This window comes from Marmota flaviventris, chromosome X (genome assembly GCF_047511675.1).
Source record: "Marmota flaviventris isolate mMarFla1 chromosome X, mMarFla1.hap1, whole genome shotgun sequence".
In the NCBI taxonomy this organism is placed as follows: Eukaryota; Metazoa; Chordata; class Mammalia; order Rodentia; family Sciuridae; genus Marmota; species Marmota flaviventris.
Window position 1 is genome coordinate 52,577,033 of NC_092518.1, and position 25,950 is coordinate 52,602,982.

At 40.5% G+C, this 25,950-nt stretch overlaps 1 pseudogene; it reads left to right on the forward strand.

The window, feature by feature from the left end:
- Window positions 1-358: 358 nt before the first annotated feature.
- LOC114081485 (protein LSM14 homolog B-like) overlaps window positions 359-25,950 on the forward strand; it is a 49,194-nt pseudogene continuing 23,602 nt past the window's right edge.

The window sequence follows — 25,950 nt, forward strand, 5'->3', positions numbered from 1 at the left end:
TAACACAGTCAAAGTTATTTAAGGATTGCTGTGAAACAAAGTCTAAAACATTGATCTGCTCTTATCAAGATAATTTCTTATATCTGTTAGGTTTTATTACTTAGGGAAATTAAGAAATTAGGATTCTACCTGCTTTAAAGTCTTAAGTGATTAATTTTAACTGGTTAAATAAATAAGTGTATTTTAGGTTATTACAATATAGTTGACATCCTAGATATATGAGACCAGAGATATGTATACATCTGAGAACTATGTTTGTATGAGCCTTGTCTAAGTGTTATGTAAGTTTGCAACATGACTCAGCGCAAGAGTGGGTGGTGTAGTGACCACACGGGATTGAGTGGGCCTGGCAGCTGCCATGAACAGCTGCTAGGGCACCCTGTATCTGGGCAGCAGCAAGATCAGCCTAAACGCCAAGGTGCAGATCCACCACGAGGGAATTGTCTACACCATCGACACTGACAACTTCACCGTAGTGCTTGACAAAGTGAGATCCTTTGGTTCAGAAGATCATCCTACACCTAGGCCTGCTCCCCCAAGACAGGAAATTTATGAGTACATCATTTTCCAGGAAAGTGACATTAAAGATATCACTGTGAGCCAGGCGTGGTGGCACACGCCTGTGATCCCAGTGGCTCAGGAGGCTGAGGCAGAAGGATCATGAGTTCAGAGCCAGCCTCAGCAATGTCGAAGCACTAAGCATCTCAGTGAGACCATGTCTCTAAATAAAATACAAAATAGGGCTAGGGATGTGGCTCAGTGGTTGAGTGCCCCTGAGTTCAATCCCTAGTACCAAAAAAAAAAGATATCACTGTGTGTGAACCTCAGGAATCTGCCATTGTTCAGGGGCAACTGGTTGGACAAAGGCAGCTTTGACCATATTGAAAACTCCCCCAGGATCACTCAACATGTCAGCAGTACAGTTTTCTCTGGGCTCTGCCTCTGCCTAGCCCTTCCAGCTAAATGTGCCTTATAGCCCCTTCAGAAGGATGCCACCCTATAGCCAGCTGGTGGCCAGCTCCCTGCTCAGCCAGCAGTATGCTGCATCCTGAGGTCTAGAGAAGTTGGTAAGGCCTCCAGCCTCAACCACTACTTCCAGCCCTAGTTCTTCTCCATCTACACAGACCATTTCAGAGCTTAACATGCCCTCAGAGCCACCTCAGCTCACTTCCAAGGGAGCTGGCTTTCCTTCTGCCCCTGTTGGCAAGGGCACTGCCAGGACCCAGCTCAATGGTCACCAGGCTAGTCAAGCAGCAAGACCACCAGTGACAAAGTCCCACCAGCAACTGTGCACATTCAAAGACAAGTGAATGACAAGAACAGAAGACCTCAGGGCTGAGGTTGTGGCTCAGGGGTAGAGCGCTTGCCTACCATGCGTGAGGCACTGGGTTCAGTCCTCAACACCACATAAAAATAAAATAAAGATATGTGTTCACCTATAACTAAAAAATAAATATTTAGGGTTGGGATTGTGGCTCAGTGGTAGAGTGCTTGCCTAGTGCACGCAGGACCCGGGTTCAATTCTCAGCACCACATAAAAATAAAAGGCATTGTGTTGTGTCCATCTACAAAAAAAAAAAATCTCTCTCTCTCTCTCTCTCTCTCTCTCTCTCTCTCTCTCTCTCTCTCTCAAATAAATAAATAAATATTTTTTAAAAAAGAACAGAAGACCTCAAAGGAGGTGGTCAGGCAATAGGTGAAGAAGGATTTGCTCTAGAGGACAAAACCGTCCAGCTAATGTCAAAGAGAATACAATCAAGTTTGAAGGTGACTTCGATTTTGAGAGTGCAAATTCTCAGTTCAACCAAGGGGAGCTTGACAAAGAATTCAAGAAGAAACTGAATTTCAAAGAGGACAAAGTTGAGAAGAGAGAAGAGAAGGACTCAGCCAGGGGTGAGGATGTAGCTCAGGGGTTGAGTGCCCCTGAGTTCAATCCCTGGTACCAAAAGAAAAAAAAAATTGCAACCAGAAAGCCTGTACTTCAGAATATTCTCAACAAAATATTCCATGAAGATGAAATGAAAAAAAAAGTGAAAGCCAGTGAAGGGAGGTGTAGAGACAAGTGCACGGAGTACTACATACGTGCCATATAATAAGGGCGCCTGAGTGGCAAACCACTTCCCTTGTGCTAGGCGCATGAGTGGCAAACCGATTATCCTGTAGGCACAGCCCTGGGCATGAGGCCACCTATTGCAGTCCCAGCGCTTGCTCCATGGCCCGCTCCTCAATTGGACACTGCAAGGACAGTTGGCAAGAAATTGTCTGCCTATATTCTGCTTAGCTACTGCCCAAGTATATATACATGGTAACTGCACAATAAAATCAGACCTGCTTCCAGCTTGGTCTCTGGAGGTCTTGACTAGCGACTCCGCAGCCACACTCTCCTCTACCCTGTTCCGAGGACTCCTCGCCAGACAAGACAGAGCCCACGCAGGGAGGAAGTTCACTAATAGTCAATCAAAGGAGAAACTAAATTAAAAACTAGAAATAAACCTAAATGACTAGGAACACAAACCATATCTCAATAATAACCTTGACTATTAATAGCCTAAACTCATCAATCAAAGGACATAGTCTGGCAGATTAGATTAAAAAACAAGACCCCACAATATGCTATCTCCTAGAGACTCACCTCATAGGCAAAGACATCCACAGACTGAAGGTGAAAGGATGGAAAAAAACATTTCTCTCACATGGATCGTGTAAACAAGCAAAGGTTTCTATCCTCATATCAGATAAAGTGGACTTCAAGCCAAAGATAATAATCAGAAGGGGCAAGGAAGGACAATTCATACTGCTAAAGGGAATTATACACCAACAAGACATAACAATCATAAATATTTATGACTCAAACAATGGAGCATCTATGTACATCAAACAAACCCTTCTCAACTTTAAGAATCAAATAGACCACAACACAATAATACTGGGTGACTTAACACACCTTTCTCACTACTGGGGAGATCTTCCAAACAAAAACTGAACAAAGAAACTATAGAACTAAGTAATACAATCAATAATTTAGATTTAACGGACATGTATAGTGTATGTCATCCATTAACAAGTGAATACACTTTCTTCTCAGTAGCACATGGATCCTTCTCTAAAATAGACCATATCTTATGCCACAAAACTACTCTTAGTAAATATAAAAAAAGGAGATAATACTCTGTATTCAATCACATCATAATGGAATGAAATTAGAAATCAACAATAGATGCTGAATGCAGTGGTGCACACCTGTAATCCCATCAGCTTGGGAGGCTGAGACAAGAGAATCACGAGTTCAAACCCAGCCTCAGCAACTGCAAGGCACTAAGCAACTCAGTGAGACCCTGTCTCTAAATAAAATACAAAATAGGACTGGGGATGTGGCTGAGTGGTCAAGTACCCCTGAGTTCAATCCCTGGAACAAAAAAAAAAAAAAAAAAAGAGAAAGAAAAATCAAGAAAGAAAGAAAAAAGAAATCAATGATTAAAAAAATAGAAGCTACTCTATCACCTCGAAGCTAAATAATATGCTATTGAATGATGAATGGACAACAGAAGAAATCGGGTATGAAATAAAAAAAGAATTAGAGGTAAATGAAAATAATGATAAAACATATCAAAATCTCTGGAACACTATCAACCCAGTGCTAAGAGGAAAGTTCATTGCATTGAGCTCATTCATTAAAATAATAGAAAGTCAATGAATACAAGACCTAACCGTACATCTCAAAGCCCTAGATAAAGAAGAACAAATCAACATCAGAATCAGAAGAAGACAGGAAATAATGAAAATCAGCTGAAATCAATGAAATTGAAACAAAAGAAATAATTTTAAAAATTGGAAAAATGGGGTTGGGGTTGGGATTGTGGCGGTAGAGCACTCACCTAGCACATGCAGGGCCCTGGGTTGGATCCTCAGCACCACATATAAATAAATAAATAAATAAAATAAAAGTATAAAAAATCCCTTAAAAAATTGAAAAAAACAAAAGGTTGGTTCTTTGAAAAAATAAATAAAATTATAAGCCCTTAGCCATGCTAATGAAAAGAAAGAAAGAAAACTCAAATTACTAAAATTCATGATGAAAAAGGAACTATCACAATGGACACTACTGAAATACTGAGATAATTAGAAACTATCTTGGCTCCAATAAAATAGAAAATCTTGAAGACATTGACAAATTTCTAGAGACATATGACCTACTCAAACTGAACCAGGAGGACATACACAATTTGAACATATCTATCTCAAACAATGAAATAGTAGATGCCATCAAAAGCCTACCAAGGCTGGGCACAGTAGCGCATGCCTGTAATCCCAACAGATTGGGAGGCTGAGGCAGGAGGATTGCAAGTTCAAAACCAGCCTCACCAAAAGCAAGGCGCTAAGTAATCAGTGAGATCCTGTCTATAAATAAAATAAAAATAGAGTAGGGGATGTGGCTCAGTGGTCGAGTGCCCCTGAATTCAATCCCCAGTATCCCCCCAAACAAAACAAAACTACACTGAGATTCCATCTCACTCCAGTCAGAATGGCAATCATCAATAGAAGCAACAATAAATGTTGGTGAAGATGTGGGGGAAAAGGTACACTCATACACTGCTGGTAGGACTGGAAATTTGTGCAACCACTCTGGAAAGCAGTGTGGAGATTCCTAAGAAATCTTGGAATGGAACCACCTTTTGATCCAGTCATCCCTCGCCTAGGTTTACACCCAAAGAACTTAAAATCAGCATACGACAGCAGCCTCATCAATGTTTATAGCAGCTCAATTCACAATAGCTAAACTATGGAACCAACCTAGGTGCCCTTCAACAGATGAATTATTAAAGAAACTGTGATATATATACACAATGTAATATTATTCAACCTTAAAGAAAAATGAAATTATAGAATTTGCTGGTAAATGGATGTAACTGGAGAATATTATGCTAAGTGAAATAAGCCAATCCCAAAGAACCAAAGGCTGAATGTTTTCTCTGATTTGTGGATGCTAATACACATAATAAAGGCAGGGAGAACAGATGTATTTTGGACTATACAGAGGGGAGTGAAGGGAGGAGAGGGCACATGGGGTTAGGAATGATAGTAGAATTAACCAGACATTATTACCCTATGTGCACATGCGAATATATGTGTCCTGTGTAACTCTACATCATGTATAACCAGAAGAATGAGAAGTTATACTCCATTTATGTATGATGTGTCAAAATGCTTTCTACTGTCATATAAAACTAATTACAACAAATAAAAAATATATTTAAAAAAGAGAGACTGGTAAGGCTAAGAATGTGATTATATTCCATTTCATTATCAAGAGACACTAGAGGTTTAAATTTATACCACATATCCTTGAATCTTGATATTCTTTGATATTGAATGAACTTTTTGCTTTCACAACAGTAAAATGACATGAAAGAGATTGTTAATCTATGACTAAGGTAACTTACAGGGCTGCTTGTTCACTGACAAGTGAACCTGCTAGGCAGGTCCTGCCTAGCAGAAGGCCCAGTACCTCCCTACGGACCTCAACCCCTCCCTTTACTTTGTCCTGGACTCACCTTCCAGGCATGGTGTATGCCCGAGGGGTCGGTCTGATAGAATCTCAGAGTGCCATCAAAGTCAAAACCCACAATGAGGGCAGAGATGCCAAACAGCCTGTACCTACTGCTCTGTGTTTAATGCTTGCAGGAAAAGAAGTTGATGCTGTCAACCATGAGAAAATTCATGTGAAATCCAAAACAATTGTGCTTAGTGAAAGGATGAAATATTTGTCGTTAAGTCCATCTCCAGGTTATCTGTCATTCAAATAATAAATGAAATTAGCCAATAGCTTCAAAAAAGTTTGTAAAATGAAAGTTTATATAGGGTTACAGGCAAGGTAACAAAGTACTCTCTTTTATATATTATATCTAACACAAAAGGGCCACATTGCCATTTAAAAGTCTGGTTTATATCTATTTGCTTTGACTAAGTTAATTTCTGATCATTAACACTGTTTCCTAAATGTATAAGAGATTTAAGGCTATTCTTTGAGCAGGACACTGTGGTGCACACCTGTAACCCCAACAACTCTGGAGGCTGAGGCAGGAGGATCATAAATCTAAAGCCAACCTTACCAACTTAGCGAGGCCCTAAGAAACTTACGTAGAACCTGTCTCAAAAAAACTTTTAAAAAGGCTCGGGATGTGGCTCGGTGGTAAAGCGTCCCTGGGTTTAATCTCCTGTACCAAAAACAAACAAAAAATCTTTTGATTTTTTCTAGTACTACTAACCCATGCAGACTTGTGATTATTGTCATCATACACTATGAATTCTCAATTTTAATTTAAAAGTTAAACTTGAAAGAATTCCCCACGCAAAGACACTTTGCCGGGAGAATTCCAATTTTATTGCAAAAAGCTGTGTGCTTATATAGAACTAAGGGGGAGATGGTAGGGCTTAGATAAATGGCAGGCAACCCGTTTATTGGCAAGTTCTTTCAGATATCAGCTCCGGAGCCCAGGAATTAGTTCTCATTGGGGCTAAGGTTCCCCGCCAGCGAGATTTGAAATTGGCGCCGGCGGGAGAGTTCACAAGGGCGGGAACTTTTCGCGCCACTGCAGAAAAGAAGAAGGTAGGAAAAAGAGGTCCTTAGGCGCCATGTTGGGGTTTTTCTCTGGGGTATGGCTGCCATTTATACTTTTCCCAACAAAACTTAGTAAATACTAAGGACATCTGTGTAATCGTTACTCTAACCATTACTGGCTTCTCTGTATATTAAATATATTTATGTTCTTCAAATATACAAGCTTTTAAAATTTACAGCTTACTAGAACATTTTACCAATGTGGTACTCTCCAAATGAAAATTGTCTGTAACAATAGTCTCCTTCATATTTATATAGAAACAACAAATTTGATTGGTATGTTTGTCATTTAATGTTTTGTTACTTTTGTAACTGGATAAAGGTGACCTGTTATCAATAAATTGTATAAAATTTTGTGTTACTCTTCACATTGGAATGGCAATTAAACTGTATTTTTGTAAGATAATAAAGATAATCTAATTTGTTTAAAGATTGACAATGTGGAACATGAAAACATTTTGCTACTTTTTTCCACAAAAGGAAGTTAAGAGCTTTCTCAGCCTTTCTATTTGATTCATGTTTTAGATGTAATGTTGTATTATGTTAACTGATATTCAACTATACTCAGGAAATAATACATGACAACTTTATAGAATAATACTTTCAAAAAGAGGCAAATATCAACTTCAGAAATAAAATACTTTAAGATTTATCAAAAGGCTAGCCTCACCTGAGTTAAGGCTCAGACTCTCATTCTTCTCCCTGTTGGGATGGTTCCAAAATAGGCTAGAATTAAGCTTATTTAAAGTGGCATTCAAAAGATAGTTTGTTTTTTTTTTTTTTTTGGGGGGGGGGGGCTGTGGCTGTAGCTCAGTGGTAGAGCACTTGCCCAGCATGTGAGAGGCCCTGGGTTCAATCCTCAGCACCATATAAAAATAAATAATGACAAAATAAAGGTATAAAAATACAATAATATTTTAAAAAATAGATGTTTTATTGTAAAGATTATTATGATCTCAAAGTAAATAGAGGATATAAAACAAAACTTAAGTAAATATTTGATTTCCAGTACTAATACTAATCCCAATTAAGTGAAAATGTAACTGTAAAATTATAGATATTAAAGTTATAACCCATATCACATTGCTCCCACTTTAAGACTGGTGAAACTGGCCTGCTGAATGTTTAAAACCAAAACTTGGAGACCAAAGTCAAGGAAGTAAAAGGGTCAAGGAAAAAGCAGTCAACATTTTGGCCCTTGCCCTCCAAAGTCAGCCAGTATCCAGGGAATGACAGGACCCCTCCACAGGCCTTGCAACTCTAGTGAGTTACCTATTCTTCTGATCAGGGGGATCCTGAAGACTCTAGAGAACAGGAAGCCACCCAGTGCATATTCTACAAAGAAGACCATCACTGGAAAGGGAAATGTCCCTGATACTTCCTAGGGAATTTTACATGTGTTAAGGCCCTGACTCATCCTGGAAGATGGCACAACTGATGGAGGAAAAGCTAAAGGTGCCAAGAGGCTTCTCAAAGTTCCCAAGATTGATCTCTGAGGAATCCCAGCTGCCTCTAAGAGTAGATAGGAAAAAGGTCAATTTTGACCAACTTGGTCTTAAACACCTAGCAAGAGAGTATAACCCAAACACAGTCATACACAAACATTAAGAAAAAGGAAATGACTCTTTTAATGTAACTTGAAATGTACACTTGTATCAGTCCTCCCACAATAAAACTGAGAGGGCCAGGCATGATGGCACACACCTGTAATCCCAGTGGCTCAGGAGGCTGAGGCAGGAGGACTGTGAGTTCAAAGCCAGTGTCAGCAACTTAGTGAGGCCCTAAGCAACTAAGTGGGACCCTGTTTCTAAATAAAATATAAAAAGGGCTGGGGATGTGGCTCAGTGGTTAAGTGGCCCCTGGGTTCAATCCATGGTAGCAAAAAAAAAACAAACAAACAAAAAAACACAAACCACACACACACACACAAAAAAAAAAACAACAAAAAAAGAAAACAAAAACAAAACAAAACTCGGAGGATATAATGAAAGAGTTACAAAAGACAATAGAAGAGTGCCGCAGTCTGTCTGGGCACAAAATCACGAGCCACCACACAGCTTGTAGATTCAAACAACAATTCTTTATTCCCGAACTCACACCGGCACTCTACAAACACGTTCTGGGGAAATCCACGTTCTCTGCCCAAATCCACCCCCACTGGGCTTCTGTCTCCCAAAAAAATACTGTCTGAATCCCATGAGAACTCAAGGGGAACTCAGGCAGCAGGATACACCCTATTCCCAGCAGGAATAATCTTAAACCTGGAACCACCCTAAACCCGGATAGTCCTAAACCGGGAACGCCCTAAACTCGGATCCGCCTTGGTCCTTGAGCAAGGTCACCTACATGCAATGTCACTGCAAAATGTCCTATTTCCACTAGTCCTTCCACTAAGCAACATGGGGTACGCTGGCAAGGAAATTGTCATACCTACTTGGCTAATGGCTCCCAGCAGAAGAGTAACAAGTTTGTTCTCAATTTCAGACTTACAAATTATCCTAACCCCATATATAGGTAAACTCCATCTGTTTTTATGGTTGTCTAGCTCTAATATTTATCCCTTAGTCTAAAAGAGAAATCAGATGGCATCAGATCCATAGCTCAAGGTGACACCTGTGGCATTATAAAAATTAAACGTTGTGTTTCTAGCAACTCTACCAATGTTTCTAAAGCCTTTAATAGCCTCACTCACAAATGACATGTCAGAACTATCTTCGTGGTCTTCAGAGGCTGACTGGTAACACTGATTACTTTTGTGCTGTTTTCAGAAAATAATGCTTTGCTGTATTGTTTATTGTTTTCCTAGCATGATCCCTGCCCCATGTATACCTTGTCCAGTCACCTGTCAACTGTCATCATGGATCTCTGGACTGCCCTGATATGCAAGATGTCCACAGCCCATTAAGATGCAAATGGTCATGGAAATGTGACCCTCCATGGAGCTGCGTCCTAACTTCTACCAAGGCCCACTAGACAGACCCTCTAGCCAACATCCACCATCAGCTCAAAGAAGCAAGAACGGTCATGGCCCCTGTCCTTTAGCAGCAATCAAGGACTCTTTGGAGGTGTGATCGAGCCAGAAGATAGATTATCTGTAGGCAGACAGAAATGGGAACCTGGGAGAATGGGACTCCACCACCCCAGATTAAAAACCTCATCAAAAGCCTTTTTCATTTGTTTATGGCTGCCTTGCTGGAAGGCACCACTCACACTTGGATGCCCTACTCCTATCCTTGGCAGAGATATCCTAACCAAATTCAATGCCTCCATTCCTTCTTATTCCCATCATAGCTCCCTATATTCCTGTTTCCTTTATCTTCTTATGCAGACAAGATGCCTTACCTTATGCTCTAACACCCCTGCCAGCACTCCTCCTCCAATGTGGGATACTTCTAAGCCCACCATGGCCACCAGCCACACTTCCATTAAAATTTCCCTAAAAAATATTTTGCCTCCAGCAAAAGCAAGTTGTCTTCTATCACCTTTCTGGCTGCCTCGACAATAACTTGTGCAGAAACAATACTTAAATTTGTTTACCCACTAACTGAACAGGAACTTGCCTAGCCCCTTTTTCTCTTACCAATTCTCTGTAAAAATTTTTAGCCTTGCCGTTGGTCCCTCCTAGTTTTGTTTATTCACCTCCTCTTTATAGAAGACCATCAATACCACTACTGATCAGAGAGTCCAGAACATCCTCCTGCTGAGCTACATTATAACTAATCCATACCAGTGTCTACAGGAGTCCTCAACTGAACCCTCTCTCCGTGGGAAGTAGTTTAAGATCCCTTGCTACCCTTTCTCCCATCACCCCTTTCTTATCAAATAAAAAGAAGGAATATTAAGTAGAACTTGACCTAGACAATGCCATTTTGAAACATAGCCTGCATCTTAGGACAAAAGTCACCTCACAGACACTCTGACTCATCCTGACCTTAAAGCCCATACAATACTCTACCATCATGGAAAGAAACCCCAAACAGTACTCCATCATCATACAAAGAAAGGAAGTTGCTGTCTGGGATGGGAATCCTGAAAACACCTGGCTCAACAGGAAACAGTGACCTGTTAAGGTGACCTTTGACACCTTTGAGGCGTCAAAGAATAGAGGTGACAAACAATAGGACCCTTCCCTGATAACCTACCCCTCTGTGGGTTTGTTCCAAATAAACCTGTGTTACTGTTAAGCCACCTATATTTCTTTCATTCGCTTTCTTTCCTTTCACTCTCACTAATCACTGTCTGAAACTTGGTGAATAATTTACTTATTGCTGTCTCCACCCACTAGAATGAATGGTCTCTGATAACAGGGTCCTGTGGTTTTAGGTGTCTTGAGTCCCCAGCCTGCTGCTTCACAAGGCACTCAATGAATAGCTATTTCATGACTGAAAGGATGTGTGGACAGCTGGGTGGATGATGCCCTTAGAAGGCGTTCCAGAGCTGGCTGGCTTTCTCTTTCTCCCTCTCAAGTACATGGGCCCTGACCAATAGAGTAAGAGAACAGGAGAAATTTCAGGCCAAGCAGCTTCAAGCCATAGAAAATAGAGCTGGAAAAAGAACGGCATACAGTGCTAATGCTCATGCCCACGCATGACTGGGCGTGTCTATCTCAGCATAACTACCAGAGACAACCCACAGAGAGGGTCATGAGTACTAAAGACTTCCCCTTCTTGTTCCCATTCGTCAAAGAAAAACCTGCTACCATGGGAAACATAAGAAACTCTTCACGAAATAAGCTCAGGCCACAAATACAAAGGAGCTGATCAAATCCTGCACAGCCCTGATAAAATGTCCCTAATGCTCAGTACCAATGGCCCTCCTGCCAAAGGAACTTCATGCCACTGTTGCTATGACTTCCAGGGTCAGACTTTAGGAGACTGCGCTCCTGGTCAATGTAAATGGACTTCCCGGGCACCCCCACTGGTTACCTGCTGAGTTCCCTCCTTAGACTGCTGTGGCTTCATCCTTTCTATTTATCTGGCTCTGGATCCTCAGTGGGTTCCTTGGGTCTAAAGAGCAGAAATCAATCAGGTACAAAGGGAATGTCCTTAAAGACATTCTTTTGCGTCCGGTGAAACTTTGGCCTTTTGGGGACAGTAGGAGACCACAGATGGTTTCTGCTTTGCTCTTCACCTGCCCGAAGCGTTTGAAAAAAATGGAAAAAAAATCTTCTAATACAGCTTTTTAAGGCTCCTCTAATTCCCACTTTTTCTTAACTTCAATCTCTGCCAATCTCATTGAAGACTGAGAAGATTATATATATATTTTTTTCCTTTTTTTTTTTTTGGACACTGGGGACTGAACTCAGGGGCACTTGGCCACTGAGTCACATCCCAGCCCTATTTTATATTTTATTTAGAGGCAGGGTCTCAGTAAAGTTGCTTAGCGCCTCGCCATTGTTCTCCTGTCTCAGCCTCCAGAGCTGCTGGGATTACAGGCATGTGCCATGGCGCCTGGCTGAGGAGAAGAAAATATTTTAATGTGTGTTTTATTGCAACCCTGCTTGTACTTTCTTGCAGGTTTGTATTGTTTTGTGTTAGGGTTTGTAAACAAGTCAAGATGGCGCCTGGCATTTTGCCAGAGGGAGTGGTTTGTGAAGTAATGCAAGCGAGCCATTAAGTGTGGAGATTCCTTATTGGTTGACTGATGTATCTAGTTTATGTTAATTAAGATAAGCTGTGTGGAATGTATATATACCCCTCCTGTCCTACAATAAACGGCTCCCACTCCTGCTGTATCAATGTACACAAGTTGCTCGTCACCACCACCACCCACCCTGGGTTATTTTGCTGCAGCCGAACTGCAGCAGTTTTGTCATGGCATCAAATCTTCTGCAAGGGCTGAACTGTTTTTTGTCTATTAAATAGATATCATTATGCTGAGTGTTTAAGTGTTGGGAAACTCAGGGAAGAAAAAAAATCTATCTATCTATATATGTGTGTGTGTGTATATATATATATATATATATATATATATATATATAGAGAGAGAGAGAGAGAGAGAGAGAGAGAGAGAGAGAGGTGTCAGTTCTATCCCATCTCACTCCACTGAGCAAGCACTAGTACTTCCATGTATTGTCTTTCACAAAGTTAAGCATAACCATAGTTACAGGGTCTTCAGCAACGGGAATTTGCAGGGATCATGAGACTTTGGATTCAACTCTGACAACAAAACTGGCCATTGGGGCTGTCCTTGTGGCTCAGTGGTAACTCACTTGCCTAGCACATGTGAGGCACTGGGTAGGATCCTCAGCACCACAAAATAAATAAATAAATAAATAAATAAAACAAAGTTATTGTGTCCAAGTGCAACTAAAAAAATATTTTAAAAAAAGACTGGCCAGTGAAAATTTATAGCCATGTAACAGAGTGTTGGTTATAGGATGAAAACCTGCTGACAATAAACATCAGGAGGAAGGTAAATTCTAACTGGTATAACCGACCTAACAATGCTATTGCCAAAGATGGGTCATGGTAATTAGATATCACTTGGGAAAAGATGAAATATCAGAACCTGATCAGAGATCAAGAGTGATTCATATCAAAGCAGGGGAAGGGGTTTGCTAAATTGATTTACTGTGGCTAAAAGTTTATTTTGTTATGTACTTAGTAATTAAAATTAATACTGAAGTGTGAACGAATAACATAGCAGAGTCACTGGTTTCTTTGAATTGCCTTCAATGAACAATCAAGTAAATTTTGGTGGGGGGGTTGTACTGGGCATTGAACTCAGCGGCACTTGACCACTGAGCCATATTCCTCAGCCCTATTTTGTATTTTATTTAGAGACAGGGTCTCACTGAGTTGCTTAGCACCTTGCTTTTGCTGAGGCTGGCTTTGAACTCACAATCCTCTTGTCTCAGCCTGCCCAGCTGCTGGGATTACAGGCATGTGCCACCATGCCTGGCTGCAAAATCTAATTTTCTAGGTTTAATAACAATTGTTGATTAATGGAAAGCAGCTTGAGACTACCTTTTCTCTGGGTCTACACTAAATGTGTATTTGTAAACAAAATATGCTCTTATAGAATTCAAGAAAACAAGACTACTTGGATTTACATTAAGCAATCGGTATTTAAGAATTTTAACTTCGTAAAATTAGTCAGATGTCTCTTCTAACAAACACTTATGAAAATTAATCCCATTTGTGTTCAATCTAATTTGTCTATTTTAGCTCTTAGCTTTAGGTTGCCCATGCAAACCAAGATATCTGACAAGTCTACTTAACATTTAAGTCATATTTTTCTTGCTGAAGAAAAATCCTAGACACAATAGACATTACACTTTTGGGGATGTGATTGTGGCTCAGCAGTAGAGCGGTAGCCTAGCATGTGCAGGGCCCTGGGTTCAATCCCAGCACCACATAAAAATAAATGAATGGAATAAAAGGTATTGTGTCCAACTACAACTAAAAAAATAAGTACTTAAAAAATAGACATTACACTTTTGACATTTTATAGAAACTCACATTTTATTGATTGGCCACTAGAGAAATGTGTGGGTTAGCAATTTTAAAGACATCTTTATTCTTATTTATTTAGCCAATTTAAGTCAAATAAATTGAACAGTTTTTGGATCCATTTCTTTTTAAATTTATGAGCAATCTTTGACCTATATGTCAAGTTTGGTACCATGTACATGATTTATACAAACAAGCATTTATGAAGATCCAACATAAAATATACATAAAATCTGACAGGAAACAGATTTTATAGCTTTTTGCCAGGTATTATATTTCCACAGGTAGGAAACAAAAGAGCTAAAGATGTTTAATTATATAAATTGTCAGATTTCACCACTTAGAAATTAAAATAGAACTGATCACAAATATTTACAGTATGATTCAATCATGGGAAGGGCCTGGGTAGTTGAGGACATTAGGAATAAAGGCTATTGGGGCTGGGGATGTGGCTCAAGCGGTAGCGAGCTCGCCTGGCATGCATGCGGCTCGGGTTCGAGCCTCAGCACCACATACAAACAAAGATGAGTCCGCCGAGAATTAAAAAAATAAATATTTTTAAAAAAGGAATAAAGGCTATAAACCATGATGGACATTGAAATCAAAGGGTCAGGTGGCCACTCATCCTCTATGGGGCAGATCCACTCCCATCATCATCACCACTGATTATGCTTCCTCCTTAGGACTCTTCAAAAGAGAAGACCCCTTCTTTTCTAGGGGATTTGAGAGTTAACCAATGACTATTTGGTCACTGAGTTAAAGACAGCAGAAAAAAAAAAAAAAAAAAGAAGGCTAGAAACTCCAGTTGGACAAAAACAAGACTATAAGGCACAGAGTCAGGGGGAAATTTATCAGAAAATCTTGAGAATAGCAGAAGAGAGTGGCTTTGAAAAAATAGCATGGCACAGTTACTCTAGTAAAGGAGCACATGGAACATCTTTATCAGGCCAGAGTGCAGTTTTGGTTCAGATTACAGTCAGTTTAAATGGTAAAAGAATGTGGGAGTCCCTGAAATCCTTAAGGAAAGGTTTTTATGAAAAAAAAATACATATTGGATCTTCTCATTTTTCTTCACTGTGCCCATCTGGAGAGAAGATAAATCCCCATGGGAATTAGGGCATCCCTGATATTCCTGAGTTTGTTGTGTTAGCTAGGTGTGGGGTCTGGTGCAGCTGACCTTTACGAATTTTCTTCTTCTTTATCTCCTTTTTTTGTTTGTTTGTTTGTTTGTTTTAGGAGATATGGAGGAATTCGATGAAAGATGAAAGAACAGAATCCCAGAATAGAAGAAAAGAGGAAATAGTCTTTTATGTCCCACAGCAAAAAAGAGGGGCTCTTTTTTCCTCTGGGCTTGAATTGGTTTGGGTACTTACTCACATAGCTTACATTTCAGATTGATATCAGGCATTCAGCAAAGAAACTGCATTTTGAGCATGAGAGGCAAAAAAAAAATTGTACATAGGGCATTTTTTACCACTTTTTTTCCCTTTTTGTAAAACAAGTCTAGCTATAAGATAGTATTATTGTTTATGTTTCCCTCCAGAGGCCATTTTTCTCCATTCCCAGCTGGCAATCAGGATAAGGTATGGTACTGAAAAACAGTAGGCATTTCTTCCTCAAGGTTCGGGGTCAAATTTAGAGTAATTTTTGCCATATTTCAGAGGGGTAGAACCCTGGTTTCCTATCTATGAGACAGAGGGAAGAGTAGGAACCTTTCCCAATATTCCTTGTCTCCCACGAACCAGAGGGTCCCATGTGCAACCATGAGAGGAACAAGCCTAGTATACTGAGTCACACTTACCACTAAGGCACCATCCAAAGTGCCCTCTGGCAAACTGGAAAATTTCCTAATTGAAATAATTTGAACCTGTTTATTTCAGGGGTGTCTTGATCCACCACCAATTGAAAAAAAAAATTGGAGGGAGAACTGGGCCTCACTCAGAATGGAGGATAGTAATTTTTTGATAGTTTTTTGAGTTAAGGGAGAGAATTTGCCAACTGCTTGTTCCTTTAAAACTTGTCTTAAACAAGTTTGTCCTTTAGGGGCCCTAACACTCATAGGACTATGGATCCTTCTCTAAAACAGACATATCTTATGCCATAAATCAACCCTTAGCAAATACAAAAAATATAGAGATAATACACTGCATCTATTACATAATAGAATGAAATAGAAATCAATGATAGAATAAAAAAATAGAAGCTACTTTAATGCCTGGAAACTAAATAATACACTATTTAATGATGGATGGATAACAGAAGAAATCAGGGATGAAATTAAAAAAGAATTAGAGGTAAATGAGAATAGTGAAAAAAATCATCAAAATCTCTAGGACACCATCAAGGCAATGTTAAGAGGAAAGTTCATTGCATTGAGCTCATTCATTAAAAGAATAGAAAGTCAATGAATAAAAGACCTAACAGTACATCTCAAAGCCCTAGAAAAAGAAGAACAAACCAACACCAAAATCAGTAAAAGTCAGGAAATAATGAAAATAAGAGCTGAAATCAATGAATTTGAAACAATTCAAAAAATTGCCAAAACAAAAAGTTGATTCTTTGAAAAAATAAATAAAATTGATAAACCCTTAGCCATGGTAAGGAAGAGAGAGAAAACTCAAATCACTAAAATTTGTCATGAAAAAGGAGCTATGATGACAGACACTACTGAAATACAGAAGATAATTAGAAACTATTTTGAACATTTATACTCCTATAAAATAGAAAAACTTGAGACATAAACAAATTTCTAGAGACTTATGACCTACTCAGTTTTTAATTGTCTGCTGGCAGTATATCTATTATAGGCTTATGTTTCCTATGAGACTTTAGGCCTTTATTAATGTACCATGAAATTTTCCCATGTTTGGTTTGTCAGGAAGCCAAGGAATCATGCACAAAATATGGAGAAGGTGTGGGGTCAGAGGGAGATATTTGGCAGCTTTGGCTTTGTGGATTTGTGTTTCCTCTGGAAAGATCTGGCCTGAAAGACAAAGGCTAGAGAATAGTCCACTGTAGTTGACCCCTTTGAGGCCTAAAGGAGCTCTGGCCTGGGCTTCAGGAAATTTGCCTCCAATCCATGCTCAGTCACTAACTATCTTCATGACATTAAGCAGAGAACTTCACCTCTCTGAGCCACTCACTTTCCAAATTCACTTCCAGGTAAAATAATTCTATAACTTGTGAAAGTTTAAAATTACTGAGAGCCATGGTGGAAAATGCCTTTAATCTCAGTGACCTGAAAGGTTGAGGCAGAAGAATCACAAGTTCAAGGGCAGCCTTAAGAATTTCTCAAGGTTCATCTCAAGTACCCAAATAAATAAATAAATAAAAGTTCTGAGAATTGTCCAGCTCAGGGTGATAGTGGTTTAAGAAGAGAAATTAATGAGATAGGTAAGTGTGACCTTAAGGGACAGAAATTTTTTCTTCTAATTAAGCACACAATTCCCAATGTGGTTCCTAATTAACAGAGCCTTGTGTGAGTCAGCCTTGTGACGGGCCTGCATGGATAGGAATCCAGGAAGATGGCAATAGTCCTATTCTGCTCTACCCTGTCAGAGAAAAGGAATGTGGTACTCAGAGCTGAGCTTCAGGTTTTAGGGGGAAAACAAAGAGTCTGGAGATATTTCAGGACTGTAAAAAGTAACAATAGTATATATTTCTGGAGCACAATGCAATGTTTCTATATACATACACAATGTGGAATGTTTAAATGAAGCTAATGAATACATATATCATGACTCATACTTTTTTGTGGTGGGAATCTTAAAAACAAGACTCATGGAAAATCTAAAATAAACAACAAATTACTATTAAAAACAGTCACCATTTTATGCAATAGGTCACTAAATATTAGTCCTGGGTCTGGGGTTGTGGCTCAGTGGCAGAGCACTTGCCTTGCATATATGAGGGACTGGGTTTGATCTTAGCACCACATAAAAAATAAATAAGCAAGCTGGGTCCCCAGTGGTGCACACCTGTGATCCCAGCAGTTCTGGAGGCTGAGACAGGAAGATCGGAGAGTTCAAAACCATCCTTAGCAAAAAGCAAGGCACTAAGCAACTCAGTGAGACCCTGTCTCTAAATAAAATCAAATTAGGGCTGGGGATGTGGCTCAGTGTTTGACTGCCCCTGAGTTCAATCCCCAGTATCAAAAAAAAAAGTGTGAAGGGGAGAGGCCAGGTGCGAGTGCCACAGCCAAAGTAAGCCAAGGCTAGCCTTGTATTTCAGTGAGATCTGAAGTCTTTGGAGGGCTTTGAGCAGTTCATAAAATACATAAGGATGAAGATGTCAAAGTTTTAAAACATACTGGGTGAGGAAAGGAAGTCAAATCAAGGGACTTCCAATCAGAGGACTGATTCAAAGTGCTGGCCACAGGGTTCTCTACATTGAGCACCAACTGGCTTCAGACATGGAACTAAGTTTCTTAGCTGCCATGATGAGAAAAGGAAAAAGTGACCTTCTGGGTGACACACAGCATCCCTGATATCAAAGATAACTAACTGCTCAGGAAGAACAACTGTGCTTTTCCATGTCAAGAGCCTCTACCATGACTCATCCTAGGGTGGGAACACTCTTCCCAGTGAATTTCCTCTTCAACTCTGTCTTGACACTAAATGCAACAAGGAGAGTTTGGAGGTGTTTTTTTTTTTTTTTTTTTTTTTTTTTTTTTTTTTTTTTACAATATCCTCAGTGTCCCTGTAGTTAAACCAAAGTCCTTTGTTTCCTACCCCTCAGCACTGCCACCAAACTGTTTATCAACAGTATACATTTATTTATGATTCCAGGTTGGTTTTGTCCAAACCTCCATATGGGTGTATAGAAATCCTATGAAGTGCTTTATTCCAGAACAAAGGAAGAAGAACAATGCCATTTATAGAACATGCAAGAAATCTATGACTATTGCCAGTCTAAATATGTCTCATCATAGAAAATTTGATCCCTTTCATAAAATGGAAGTTCGCCTGAAATGATAAAGAAAATATCTTGGGGTGTGTATATCTATGTCTATCTATCTATCTATCTATCTATCTATATACACACACACACACACACAAACATATGGATGCTTATACAAGTATGTATGTATTTTTTCCCCTATTGGACTTCCCTCAAATCTTCTTACTTATGAGTTGCCTGCTACTAATTTTGATGCAGTGGAAGGTGGAGGTACTGGTTGAAATATACTTCAACTTGGGCTTATGAACAAACCCCACACACAGGATATTAAACAAAGAAACAAGAACACAAGGGAAGAGAAAAGGCTACTTGATTCACTGCCTGCCCAGTTTTCCCAAGGAACTCAAAGTCTGACTGCAAAGCAGCCTATGAACTGCCTCCCCCACTAACCTAAACTGAAGCCAGGTGCCTAGCTCTACAGGTGGAGGGGCAGCCCTCCACACCAGGTTCTCATTGGGTACACCAAATCTAGGCTCACAATGATTCCCCTGGGACTACTCTCTGCCTCTGTGCAGTGTACCAGGCAGTGCCTTCTTTCTCTTCACCACCAGATGGAGATTCTTGGTCTGTCTCTTCCTTGAGTTGCACTTACCAGGGAGGCTGGACATTCCACAGTTCTGAGCCCTCTTCCCCTTGCAGCTCCTGGCACCCCAGGGAGAATTACACACTTCTGTCAGTGCTGTTGTGAGCTACGGCAGTGGCCACACTGAGCTTGATGTAGTTTCCTTCTACCTTGAGCTCCTCCCAGAGTCCTGCTTCTTACCATTTCCACCAGCACACTCCAGAGCAGAGACCCATGTAGCTACTGAACCTCAGTGAGGACAACTGTAATAGCTGACAACGGGTGGGCCACAGCATAGTGTTGGCTAGAAGAGCTCTACGTTAGGATACAGGTTGCTCCACATGTTCTACAGAAACCAAGGAGATACAAGTTATAATTTTAGAAGCACTTTGTTCAGGAGGGCTGGAGATTTAGGGAGTAGCATCCCATAACCCTGTACTCTCTAGCCTACTATAAGGAAATCCCTGCAGATAACTCGGCTCCTACTGGTTTACACATTACTTGTTACTGTCTCCATGAAGTTTAAGAAGATAAAAGGAAATATGGAGATGCCTGTGCACCATCCCCTATTTGCCTAGCAGCCCTCCACCTCCAACCCCACCACTGGACAGAAAAAATTGCATTTTTTCCCTTGTCCTATTTTGCCACAAACATAAGGAAGGCCTCTTTAACATCTAACACGGAGAACAGGTATCTTCCTACCCAGAAGTCGTACGTGTCTTAGAAACCAGCAGTGAGTGCTATTTAATGGTAGTCTACTTAGCAATAGAAAGCGTATGGTATTTTCCAAATACAAATTTCTTAGGGCCCTACACACAAATATGGAGAGATACTTTTGCCTGATTAGTTAGTTGTTTGGTAGTAAGCTCATCCTGAAAGGGGACAGACGAGAGTGGTGGGAACACAAGGTTAAGGGAATAATTCTATAAAATGGGGCCACCATGTTGATCCCCATATGCTTTCTTTTCCAAGAAGCAATTTACCTGCAGGCTTGCCTGGCAGAATGAAATTGTGATATTTTCTGGTAAAGGATGGAAATCGAGAACATCATGTTAAACTAAATAACCCAATTCCAAAGAACCAAAGGTTGACTGTTTTCTCAGATACGCAGATGCTAATTCAAAATGGGAGTAGGGGTGGGGGGAGGGAAGAATAGAGTGAAGGGAGGGGAGGAATGTGGGGGTAGAAATGATAATAGAATGAATCAGATATTATTACCCACTTGTCACAGCTCTTAGGGGCTTGCCTTAACACTCAATGTATTATTGGTCTGGGGTACATTGTTGAAAACATGTTGTGAAATAGAAAAACAAAGCTTTATACTCACAGATCTTTTTATTGCTCTTTCTTAAAATGGAGAATTATAATAAAATGCCTTGAAATGGGAAAATTGGTCAATACCTGGGTGTATGCCCATGTGGACAGGATACAATAAGATGCATATATCATGAGGTTTGCTGACAATGACTCCTTTACCACACTTTGCTCCAGGTTCCCTGAGTGCTTCTATATTAGGCCTGAAACTTGGTCTGCCTTTAGCATGAGTCTCAGGTAATAAGTTTTTTGAAAATTCCCCTGTGGAGAGCAAGCTGTGCTGTGCTCTGAGTTACTCCATGATGTACAGAAAGCAGTTTTCAGGTGATGCCTAATCCTGAGTTACTCCATTGTGTAAAGCAGTATTTTGCCATGAGTTATTTATTCCATTTTGTGTACAAGGGCCAAGGTAGAATGACTCTACACCTTGTTTTTGCAAGTAAACACTATTTGTGTGCACAACCACAAGGCACAAATTGATAAATCACTTATCCATGCCAACTAATCAAACTAAAGCAGGAGCACCTGGACAGGAGCTCATGAACCTAACCAGCTATGAACTTCTCACTTCAGACCCCTAAAAGGAGGAATGCTGCATGACTGGACAAGGAGACACTCTCTGATCCAATCACCTGGGCACTTGTCACAGCCTTGTCCAGGAAAAATCACTACAGTGAAGAAACAGCCCACTGCAATCTGGCACCCCATGCTGACATTTCAATAGAAGTTGTGAAACTGCCTTCCCTCAGGATTCTCTTCCTAGATAATTGTGGACCTGTTTTGTTGTTGTTGTTGTTGTTTTTCAAATCCTTATCTAACCTCCTACAGTGATTCTTTGACTCTGCATTCTTGTTTTTCTCTCTCCCTGTTCTCTAGGCCTCTAGGCATAGGCATCCTATAACCCTGTGCTGATCTTAATGTATATATTATGATGTGTGACTTGAATGTTATAGTAAAACTAGAATGAAATTTTTAAAAAATTAAAAAAAAACTTGTGATTTTGTGGCTTCTGTCTTTCAGGTGACACACAGGTAGTCAGTGAATTGCAACTAGTGAAAGTGGTGTAGATTGTGAGTTTATTGATATTCAATCCATTCTTACTTTGTGGAAATCCCCAAACATGTTTGGTCTACGTTGATAGCATAACTTACTCCTCACATTATCACTCCTGATATCTGATGAATTTTCTACCCTTCCACCCTTGATATCTAAGTCTTAGCTCTGTCTTTCTTTGGCAAGAATATTAATAGGGACAGTATAGTAAGATTACCACTATCTTTTCCTTCCTCCCGGTCCTCTGTCTTAAAGTAAGAGATTATAGGTTTGTGCCACTATGCAGTTTTTTTGGGGGGATGGGGGGCGGAATATTTGGTGTACTCACAATCCTTCCATCTCAATCTCCAGGGTATCTCAGATTACAGGAATACCACTATCCTTGATGACTCCTTTCAGTAATTTTCCATGGACTAACCACCTTCACTCTGGTTGTTACCTATAAATTCCTCACTGACTTTCCCTTATTCAGGGAGTTTTGGATGATCTTCATTGTACAAAAGTTGACCCCTTCCATAACTGCATTTGAAAAATTGTTGTTGTTGTTGTTGTTTTGACAGGTGTGCCCTTGGTGCACACCTGTAATCCCAGCAACACTGGAGGCTGAGGCAGAAGGATTTCAAGTTCAAGGCCAGCCACAGCAAATCCCTAAGGCCCTTTTTCAAAACAGAAAACATAAAAAGGGTTGAGGATATAGCTAATCCCTAGTACCAATATATATATATATATATATATATATATATATATATATATATATATATATATATATATATATCCATGATGGAGAAGGTGGTGTTTTGGTCTATTTATTTTTTGTAGAATCATAAAATTATACTTATTTACATATTTGTAAGAGGGGTCCACTTCATGCTTTGAATGTCACCTGTCTAGTTCTGGCACTGTGGCTTATTTTAATACTGACATTTTTTTCTTCCTCTTCTCCCCACCTCCCTCCTTAAGGGGCGGGGGGGGGGGCAAGATTAACCTTTTTCCTTTCCTTGGCTGAGTTATCTGTCCTCGAGCTTGTGGACTATAGGAATGAATTCAGACTTTGGGATTGCTACCCGCAGATCTAAGAATTGGCTTTCTCTCAAGGATTCAAATGAATTATGTCTCTTGGTGGGGCACAGCTAGTGGCAGACTTATTCTGATATTTAGGATCAGAAAGAGCAGAAAGATTTGAAAAATCTGGACTTGAAAGGCAGGTGTGAAACTGGGGCTAAGGAAGTTGCAGTTGTTAAAGGCATTACCTCCACTAAAGAAATGCTAAGGACTGTGCCCAGAGACAATAAGAAAGATGGCTTGAGGGCATCTCAGGAGTTGGCAAGACAACAGCCATCTCCAGCTCAAGGAAATAAAAGTAAAAATTCTCTTGGAGCTAGTGGGATACCCTTCTTGCACTACGGGGTCTAGGAAGTTTTTCCAACATGGTCAGCAACCCAGGCATTCAGAAGCTCTTGTAGTCAGGGTCCTTGGAGTCCTTGAGATGGCTGCAGACCTTGGCGTCAACCACGTGATGCTGGTTCTGTAGGAATGCAGGAAGCAGGAATTAGGGATTCATGGAGGTTTCCACCATGATTTCAAAGCCCTGGGAGGCCAGGCACAGTGCAGCAGGGTCAGAGTCCCTGTAGGCACCCCCAGAGAGGGTGGTGCATGGAGATGTGAAGACAAAGCCAAAGCAATCTTTGCCCCATGCGTGCAGAGGAAAATTTTGCTCTCTTTTCCCCTTCTTTAGGCTTCCTATTGTAAGGGTGCAGCGAAGCGTCGGAGAAAGAGACCACCAAGAGACCACTCATGTAATTGGCAGAAGGGGATTTATTGATCCAGCATGCTGGGGCTCCGTGCCCACTCAAGAAGAGAGAGCAGCCCAGAGCCCAGAGCAGGGGTTGTGCAATGCTTAAGTACACTTTTTTGGGGAGGGCGGGGACTTTACATACATCACAGTCTCCTTTAACAAATCATCATACACCACGGGAAAATCAAACAACAACTCCCAAACATGATTAGTTCATTCATTGGCAGGAACAGGTCGGGCGGGGGTGATAGGTCAGTTCTAAAGCGGGGTACACATTCAAACTGATTGGTCCAGGCCCTGCGATGCCTACGTGCAAGATCGCACAGGGCCCTAGGCTATTAATCAACTAAATGGCCAGTAGGGCGTAGTCTTAACTGCCTCAGGAATTTCTGGGTGTAGCAGAGGAACTTAACAATACCTAGTCCTTCACTTTTTAACTCAGGCCTTGCAGCTTAGGAACTTTACAATGCCCGGTCTTTTACATTTTAACTCAGGCTTTGCAGTTTAGAAGCAGCTTAGAAACTTTTACCCTTTCACTATGAGGGTTTCTTGATATCTCTTTATCTTTAGACCTTCTTTGTTGGGGCCCCATTCTAGGTTTGCATAATGGGCTGCATCAGATCGATCTTGGCCCAGGGTTTCTCCGTGTAGGAGATTTTTTTAGCTTATGAGCTCAATAGTGGAAAAAGGCTGGCACTCAAAACTGTCTTGTGTCTCTCAAGTTGACCCTTCTGGTCAACATGGGCAGATCCTTTAGTCCCTTGTAGGGGCATCTGGAGAACTCTCATCTAAATTGTAGCTCTGGTCCTGGGACAAATCTCTCATCTTAGTCTTGGGAGGTAAAAGGCTCTGGGGAAGTCTTTGGCTCTGAGGAGATCACGGAGGAAGGAATAGCCAATGTCGGGGGCGGGGGGCATCATTTGTTGCCTCTGAGGACAAAGTGGCTGAGGGGACAGTCTGCTGTCCCAGTGGTCTTGGCAAAGTTGGGTAGAGTGGCACATAAGGGGGTGGGTCCTCTTCTGTATCATAGGGAAAACTGTTTCCCTTCTTGTTTTTCCTCCATCAGGTTTTCTGTCTAGCTGCTTTCCGCTGGGTTTTATAGGCCACTATGCTCCTGGTTAACATCAGCTTGGTCTGTCCATCTAGACAGGCTCTCAACCAAGGGGGCTGTTTCTGTACTATCTCTTGCCAGCAATCAATATAAGGGAATTGGTCTGGGTGTCCAGGGGTTCCAACAACTATTAAAAGAACCTCAGCAATGACTCTCTGATCTAAAGATCCTTCCAGTAGTCATCCCACACCTAGGGTGGGCCATTCTAATTCACAGAGTATGCAATCTTTGTGGAGTGAGTTTCACCCCACAGTTACCATTAAAACCTTCCTAAAGGTTTCTAACACACATTTCAAAAGGCTGTTTCCTCTGTGTGAACATTTTTCATTTGCAAACACACTTCTATAAACTTCTATATTGGATAAATGTTTGTGAAAAACTAGTAAAGGGTGTTCAGCACCTGGAGTGCTGATCTATTCCAGGCCAGTGGTCAAGTAAAATAGAGCAACAGGAAAATAGGAAGTTTAGCTACATTGAACTCTTTTGTAGAGACTCTTCTTCTGATAGTCCTAAAATCAATTATGGTGAAGATTTCTGGAGAAGCTTAGTTAAGATTTTCTGTGGAGGAAGGGGTGCCACTACATTTCCATTGTCCAGTCCTGTATTCAGAATTGAATCTCAACTTTGAAGATTCCTGCAAAATCCTCACCCTGAACAAAACTAAACTCAAAGTGGATCAAAGACCAGAAACTCTGGAACTGCTAGAAAAAAATGTAGGCACAACACTCTAGTATGTTGGTACAGGAACTTGACTTCCTAAACAAAACCCCTAAACCACAATAAATAAATTTAAAAATTAATAAGTGGGATGGCATCAAATCTAAAAGCTTCTGCACAGCAAAGAAAACAACTAAAAGTATGGAAAGAGAGCCTACAGAATGGGAGAAGATCTTTGCCCCCTGCTCCTCAGATAAGGCATTGGTATCCAGAATATACAAAGAACTCATAAAAAAATAAGTAAATAAGTGGACTTCAAGCCAAAGTTAATCAGAAGGGACAAAGAAGGGCATTTCATACTGCTTAAGGTACCCTAACTAAAACAGAAAAGTATCAGGACAACGTGGGGTCTGGTACATCAAGACC